The sequence below is a fragment of the Paramisgurnus dabryanus genome, chromosome 19 (assembly GCF_030506205.2).
Source record: "Paramisgurnus dabryanus chromosome 19, PD_genome_1.1, whole genome shotgun sequence".
NCBI lineage: Eukaryota > Metazoa > Chordata > Actinopteri > Cypriniformes > Cobitidae > Paramisgurnus > Paramisgurnus dabryanus.
Window position 1 is genome coordinate 31,356,436 of NC_133355.1, and position 9,056 is coordinate 31,365,491.

Genomic DNA, 9,056 nt, shown 5'->3' on the forward strand with positions numbered 1-9,056 from the left:
AAAAGCATACCTCGGATGAATCCGCCATTAGATCGCCAACGAAGGCAGGTTTAAGTAAACAGACGGTAAGAAATGCTAGAGGGCTATATGCTAACACTGGGTGTTACTAGTGATAAAATCGTTTCGCTTAGTAATACAATTCAGTAATCGTCAAGGTAAAGTATTCCTAAGATAAACTAATAAGTTATATTATATAGATAGGAATAAGATAGTGAAAAAAATAGGATTTAGCTGATAAGCTCAACGGAGCTTCGGGCTTGCGACTCCTCTCTTCGTCTCTCTCTCAGCGTCTCTCTCTGATGACGTCAGCGTCTCTCTCTTTGCGTCCAACCAAGGATTCCTCAGTTTTATCAATGTGTGGTTTTACACAATTGCTAAAACACTGTATCGGAAATTCCCACAATTGATGTATACTGTATGTTGTTTAGAGTTTGTGACCTTTATCTGATAAAAAACACAATTTTCCCCAAATATAATTTAAGCAAAGTTAATAACCCAGCGTGGGTTTATTCGTTACCCAATGGTTAATTCTGCGCAATAATTAGTTAACCATGAGTTTAAAACAAACCCAGCACTTACAGTCTTGTTCAAAATAATAGCAGTACAATGTGACTAACCAGAATAATCAAGGTTTTTAGTATATTTTTTTATTGCTACGTGGCAAACAAGTTACCAGTAGGTTCAGTAGATTCTCAGAAAACAAATGAGACCCAGCATTCATGATATGCACGCTCTTAAGGCTGTGCAATTGGGCAATTAGTTGAATTAGTTGAAAGGGGTGTGTTCAAAAAAATAGCAGTGTGGCATTCAATCACTAAGGTCATCAATATTGTGAAGAAACAGGTGTGAATCAGGTGGCCCCTATTTAAGGATGAAGCCAACACTTGTTGAACATGCATTTGAAAGCTGAGGAAAATGGGTCGTTCAAGACATTGTTCAGAAGAACAGCGTACTTTGATTAAAACGTTGATTGGAGAGGGGAAAACCTATAAAGAGGTGCAAAAAATGATAGGCTGTTCAGCTAAAATGATCTCCAATGCCTTAAAATGGAGAGCAAAACCAGAGAGACCTGGAAGAAAACGGAAGACAACCATCAAAATGGATAGAAGAATAACCAGAATGGCAAAGGCTCAGCCAATGATCACCTCCAGGATGATCAAAGACAGTCTGGAGTTACCTGTAAGTACTGTGACAGTTAGAAGACGTCTGTGTGAAGCTAATCTATTTTCAAGAATCCCCCGCAAAGTCCCTCTGTTAAAAAAAAGGCATGTGCAGAAGAGGTTACAATTTGCCAAAGAACACATCAACTGGCCTAAAGAGAAATGGAGGAACATTTTGTGGACTGATGAGAGTAAAATTGTTCTTTTTGGGTCCAAGGGCCACAGGCAGTTTGTGAGACGACCCCCAAACTCTGAATTCAAGCCACAGTACACAGTGAAGACAGTGAAGCATGGAGCATGATATGGGCATGTTTCTCCTACTATGGTGTTGGGCCTATTTATCGCATACCAGGGATCATGGATCAGTTTGCATACGTTAAAATACTTGAAGAGGTCATGTTGCCCTATGCTGAAGAGGACATGCCCTTGAAATGGTTGTTTCAACAAGACAATGACCCAAAACACACTAGTAAACTGGCAAAGTCTTGGTTCCAAACCAACAAAATTAATGTTATGGAGTGGCCAGCCCAATCTCCAGACCTTAATCCAATTGAGAACTTGTGGGGTGATATCAAAAATGCTGTTTCTGAAGCAAAACCAAGAAATGTGAATGAATTGTGGAATGTTGTTAAAGAATCATGGAGTGGAATAACAGCTGAGAGGTGCCACAAGTTGGTTGACTCCATGCCACACAGATGTCAAAAAACTGTGGTCATACAACTAAATATTAGTTTAGTGATTCACAGGCAAGGCCGCGTTATCCTAATGGGCAACATGGGCTGCAGCCCAGGGCCCCGAACACTAGAGGGCCTCCGAGACAATTCTATTTTGAGTTTTTAAAAACATTTTGATTGACGTAATTCTGCGTAAGTGCTACCTAGAGCAGAGGCCCCCAACCACTGGGTCGCAAGAATGTTCTGAAAAAACTTGTATAATAGCTACGTAATAGCTTATGGGATATTTTGTCCTTTAAGAGCCGACAAATAACATCGATCATTTCCACTCTTGTAGGCCGCGGTCTCTCTGGGACCTTCAGCCCACCAGGAAAAATTATAAATGGAGTACTAGATTAAAACCTTGGATACTGTACATAATCTATGCAGACAGCATCCAAGACATAATCTATTAAAGACTTCTCCCTGTATTAATTTCGTGTAAGAAGGCTGTGTCTTTATTTCTTTGTGTATGGATCGACTTTTTTCTTAGTTTAACTGTTGGATGGATGCATGAATAGCCATCTTCTGTGGTAAGTCCTTACATTAAAAAAATGTATATGCAAAAGCGAAGTTGTAAGATAAGGCAACATGCATGTTTATTCTGTTTCATGTTTATTTCGTTTCGTATAGCCCTTTTTATTTTTTTATTTCTGCACCCGTTGCAACTGCGAGCAGCAGAGCAACCTGCCTTCGCTTTTAAAAAATAGTATGTGTTGATGATAAACGTTTAAACTTACATTGTGATATGCTGAAAATATTTATTTAAATAGTTGTTATTATAGGCAAGTGTTGATTTGAGAGGCTCAATTCATCATACATGTCGTCAACTTGCTGTCGGCCGCTAACCACTAGTTATCATAAAAACTTTAACAAACAAAAACTGCTCTAAAATGTAAATAAAAAAGAAATATAACTATTTTGCAATTTAAAACAAAACTGAACTGCTTTAATTGCTGCAAGAGTACAGCTGTACAAGCTGTGTAAGCAGTTATTTTTTGCTATTTCTGCGGATTTCTTTTGCAAAATCTATGCGGAATTTTGCAGAATGATTTAAAATGTTTTAAAACTATCCGAGAGAATGTGTGCTGTGAATATTATACAAAAATAAAATATTTTATAACATATTATACATTTTATTAAAGGATTACCCTGAATTAAAGACCAACATGAACCAACAGATAATGGATAATGTGCTTTCACGACCATAGAGTTTTATATAATATACATATATTACTGTCTATAGTGTAACAGTAAAAAGAAAAGGTTTCTCATAATAAATGTAGCGTATATAGCAAGATAATTTCATCAGTTTAACAACACAATGTATATATATTTATCTTGTAAACGGATTTGAAATAATATATAATTATCGCGTCACGTAGCAAGAAAAACGATAGAGATCTCATTAACTTCTCCGCAGTAAGTTTTATTTCAAATTCAAGTTTTACATATTAAATAGACTATTAAAAAGTTTGTGCTGCTCTCATAAAAACCTCACTGCAGACAGCACAGACTTCTACTCACAAACATACGCGATGCAGTAACTATATCTTCGGAAACAGATTCCTAATGGGGAGAATTAAAAAGTTCGGACTCGGGCTGAGAATTCTGGGCTCTTCTACTTTTGCGTCAACTTGATTTTAATAATTTAAATGAGAAATTATATTTAAAGAAGAACAGACAGAAGCACTTTTAGTTGTGAGTTGCATTTAATAAATGTTATTTTCTGGGCTGTTTCTGATTGTAAAATTATTACTTGATAATATTGTTTAATTTATTTAAATAATTTCAGCCTATTTTGCGTCAACTTGATTTTAATAATTTAATTGAGGAATTATATTTAAAGAAGAACAGACAGAAGCACTTTTAGTTGTGAGTTGCATTTAATAAATGTTATTTTCTGGGCTATTTCTGATTGTAAAATTATTTGATAATATTGTTTAATTTATTTAAATAATTTTAGCCATTTAATGTTGCACATACGCTGTAAAAAACACTGGATTTACTAAAAAATATAGACAATGCATCGTTTTTGCATCCCCTTTTTTTAGTAAGTTTTACTAAAAAAATTTTCGCAATGGGGCACTTAGTAAATCCAGCCTTTATTTTTTTCAGTGTATATTGGGGGGGGGGGGGGGGCTCAAACCAGCGTTAGCCCAGGGCCTCACAAAGGCTTAACCCGGCACTGTTCACAGGATTGCTAAATCCCAGAAAAAAAAATGTTTGTACAAAATAGTTTTGAGTTTGTACAGTCAAAGGTAGACACTGCTATTTTTTTGAACACACCCCTTTCAACTAATTGCCCAATTGCACAGCCTTAAGAGCGTGCATATCATGAATGCTGGGTCTTGTTTGTGTTCTGAGAATATACTGAACCTACTGGTAACTTGTTTGCCACGTAGCAATAAAAAATATACTAAAAACCTTGATTATTCTGGTTAGTCCAAAGGATTGATGATTTTAGGCCAGTGGCTCTTACTTCACTTATTATGAAATCTTTCGAAAAAATTATTAAACAGGAGATTGTAGCATTAACACAGTCTCAATTGGACCCTTTACAATTCGCTTATAGGGCAGGTAGGGGAATGGAGGATGCGACGGGCAGTCTGCTCAATACAGTTTTTAATCACTTGGAAGGGTCAAATCAATTTGTGCGATTATTATTTATTGACTTCTCGTCAGCTTTTAATTGTATTCAACCCCACATTTTAGCTGATAGACTTTTAAAAAATCACAATATCAACCCAGGGTTAATAGCCTGGTTAGTTGATTTTTTAACGTCTCGATCTCAAAGGGTTAAAGTCAATGGTGCCTTATCTGGCAATCTTTTATCTTCTACCGGCTCTCCCCAAGGATGTGTCCTTTCTCCTCTTCTTTTTGTTTTATACACCAATGAATGCCGCTCACAATATGATGGTAGACAGATCTTGAAATTTGCAGACGATTCGGTTATTGTGTCTCTTTTAAATGGAAGTGTGATTGACCATGGACCAATAGTGAATGATTTTAATGATTGGTGCAAGCGTTCCTTTTTAAACATCAATGTCTCTAAAACAAAAGAATTAATTATTGATTTTAGGAAACAGAGCCCCTCTCTACCCTACACTATTATTGATGGTCAACCGATTGAGATAGTTAAAGAATACAAGTACCTTGGCACAATAATTGACAGCAAGCTAAGTTTTGAGTCACACACTGACGCTATTTGCTCCAAAGCTCAGCAACGCATGTATTTTTTTCGTAGATTGAGGAATTTTAACATTGACCATACCTTGATGAGAATGTTTTACTTTTGTTTTATTGAGTCTGTTTTAACCTTTTGTTTTATCTGTTGGTTTGGTTCCCTGTCCACAAAAAACAAAAAACGACTAGAGAGTATTGTGAGGACATGTAGTAAAATTGCAAGCACTAACTTTCCCCCTCTCTCTCTCACTTACTCCAAACGAGTAGCAAAGAAGGCCCAATTTATTGCAGCCGATCCCAGTCATCCTTTGTGTTGCCAGTTTAAGCTACTTCCCTCAGGCCGTAGGTACTCCATGCCTAGATGCAGGTCAAACAGATTAAGAAATTCGTTCATCCCGACTTCTGTCTCGATTTTAAACACTTTGTCAGATCTGTTTTAAGGTATTTTTATTATGTGTGTGTATTAGGTTGTATTGTTGTGTGTTGTGCCTATGTGTTTTCTTATCTGCTGACTGTACAAATAATTGCCCCTCGGGGACAATAAAGTAACCTAACTAACTAACTAGTCACATTGTACTGCTATTATTTTGAACAAGACTGTATGTGCTGAGTGCAGTGTTTATGCTGACTCTTCTGGAAGCAAACCTACCACTGACTTGAACTAGTTTGTAGTATTGGTGTTTTTAGACCTTAGACAGTACTTTGAGTAAAATTGGTTAAACCGACATCTAAAGTGATAGTTCACCCAAAAATGAATTCTCTCATATTACAAACCCAGTGGTCTAGTAGTGCAGGGTATATACAGGTATGAGTATACCCACTTTATTTGATAACATGGGGTATACGCACTTTTACTTTAACAACATGGTGGCATAAATTGGAGTACCCACTTCAGACACCACCACACCAATGTACAAACCTGTACAGTTGATCATGAATCACTTTGGATTCTTGATTGAAACAGATCGTGAGCTCCATTCACTTCCATGGTAGGAATAAATAATGCTATGAAAGTGAATTGGGCTCATGAACAGCTTTGTTACAAACAATCCTTGATCTTCCTTAGTGTTCACCAGAATAAAGAAATTTATACAGGTTTGTAACAATGAGTGAGTAAATGATGTTTTTTTTTCCTGGGCCTTTAAGTAGCTTTTATTGTGTGCATGAATTTATTTATAGCCTGCTCCTGTTTGGTGTTTAATTTGAATTTATGGTGAAACTAGTTGTCTAAAAACTGACATTGTGCCAGTATATGAGAAATATTAGATTTGAAATTAATGGAAAATATTATTTTTTTTAGAATGCACAGCTGACATGAACTTTGTATTTGCCGTAAAGAATGATTTTGCAAACATCCCAGTAAACCCCATGAGTTTGATGGTTGCTGGAAATGCTGGTTGCAAGCCTGTTATTTCCAACAATGACTTCGCAGTCTTCAAATTTTCGGTCACTGAATGTGGAACATGTTCTTTCGTAAGTATTCGGTTGTGGCGTCTGTGTAAAATCACTTACTGTAACCAAGTTACTATACTTGGGCCACATGCTGTTTCTTCATCAGGTCATAGGTGATACAATCATTTACCTGGCTGAGGTACAGAGCATCATAAGAGTCCGCAACCTGAAGTATGGCATGATCTCCAGGGATAATCCCATCAGGTTTTGTGAACTGTATTTATTGAAAATAGTGCAGCCTTTTACTGCTTTGTACGGTATTGTCTGTCAAAATTGGCTTGATTACTTGCATCAGTGCACGTTTTGCGATAGTCATGCAGTTGAATAAATTATTTCCATTTCTTTCTGGTGGTTAATGCTACAAAATGTTTTTTTTTTAATAAATCATTAACATTTGTTTTCTAAAACACCAACTGTTTGTGCTCTTTAGACTGGTAGTTGAATGCCGCTACCCGAAGGATTCTTCCACTTCTGTGCTGACCAGACCCGTGCTTGCCAGTGCAGGATACATGGTTATGAGTCCAAGTCTTCCTCCATACCTGCTGTCTGAAGGATTGTTCGGCGTTCAGCTTTTAATTGCTGAGGGTAAAGCTCAATAGCTATGTCATTGCTGATGGGTAAGAACATGCAGTGTAGATGATATACGTAATGTTTTAGCAGGAGATCTTATCACTTATTTTTCAGATGCCCTAATCCTCTTGACACTGACAACACCGCTGTCCTTTATACGAAAGACCTGGCAGTCTAGGACTAGGATGAGCCCTGTCCAGTGTAACCGCCCCCATATGACTGGTAAAGTGTTTGCTCCTACAGATTCAATGTTTAGGTCCAGGACTCTAGATCTCTCACTTTGTCAGGAAAATGACTTCATCCATTACAATTTAACTTGAGCAGAAGGCCCAGACACAGAAATGGGTGGGAAGAAAAGATACAATAAAATGAGCTGAGAATAATCTTTGAGTATCAATGCTGTAGCCTGACTTTGTCTGATTAGTCCCAGATTCAATAAGTATTATGTACCAAGCAGACACTATACATTTACTTCACAACATTGCATAAAAGGAAGGATCTAGACTACATTGTGTTTTCCTTAATGTTTTTATTTTTAACACTGCACATACAACTTGTTTTAGCAAAAAAGCCCTCCTAAGCGAGTCTTATACTTTTCACCAGTCTGTAAAGGATTGAAGTCTAATGGTTCTTTGGTGTCACAAGTGTTACAAGCATTCAACAAATCACAATTCATTCATCTGTATCATAGATATCCAAAAATATCTAAGGCAAAATAAACAGACCCAGCATACAATTAAGCAACTGTAATTAAAGTAAAAAAAGTGAAATATAAACTAAATACAATAAAAATGTGTAAAATGCAATCCAAATCTTTCAAAGTGCTGTGCTATTTTCTTCATCTTCTTTGGCCTATCAATCCTTATCTCCAGGTGACATCATGTTCACACAAATTTGTTGGGGTTTAAAATATTTTTAAAATCACTACACTCTAAGAAAGCATGTGTACATTTTTTACACATCTTTTTCATGTTATGCTTAGGGTTACATTACTTAGGGGTCGTTTCCCAGACAGGGATTATTTTAAGCCAGGACTATGCCTTGGTTTAATTAGGAAATATAACTAGTTTGAACAAACACGCCTTAATGAAACATTACTTGTGTGTATTTTTAAGGCAAACAAGGGGCACTGATATATTTTAAGATATGTCCGTGCAAATTGTTTCAGTTTGAACAGCTATTAAAGTCTAGGACTAGTCTAATCCCTGTCTGGGAAACTGTTCCTATGTGTAATTTTAACACAATTATGTGTCATTCTGTGTTGATTTTCTGTTAAAACAAAAGTTTTGTTAAAGGGATAGTTCACCCAAAAATGAAAATTCTGTCATCATTCTCACCCTCATGTTGCTACAAACCCACATAAATACATAAATTTGTTGTTCTGATGAACACAAAGTAAGATATTTTGAGAAATGTTTGTAATCAAACCGTTCGTGGACCCCATTGACTTCCATAGTAGGAAAAACGAATACTATGGAAGTCAATGGGGTCCACAAATGGTTTGATTATTAACATTTCACAAAATATCTTCCTTTGTGTTTATCAGAACAACAAATTTATGTGGGTTTGTAACAACATGAAGGTGAGTAAATGATGACAGAATTTTCATTTTTTGGGTGAACTATCCCTTTAAAAGTAAAACAAAATGTGATGTTTCAATAACAACACAGAGATGTGTGGATTCTGGGACAATGCATTTGGTGTGTTGTCCCTAAACTAACACTGATGTGTTGTTTTTAACATATCTGTATTTACCAAAAAATAACTTACTTTCTGAATTGTTGACTTCTAATCAGTTAAAATATAATTATGCTTATACCTGTAAACCGCGTTACAATACAAAACAAAAAGCACAACATACTGGAAAATGCCTGTTTAAATTGGGTAAAAATATTCCTTGTCAAAATTGATCTCCTATGATTTGTCTGAGTAAACCCAACTGTGCTTGACTTCAAAGATGTAATGTGTGAAAGCA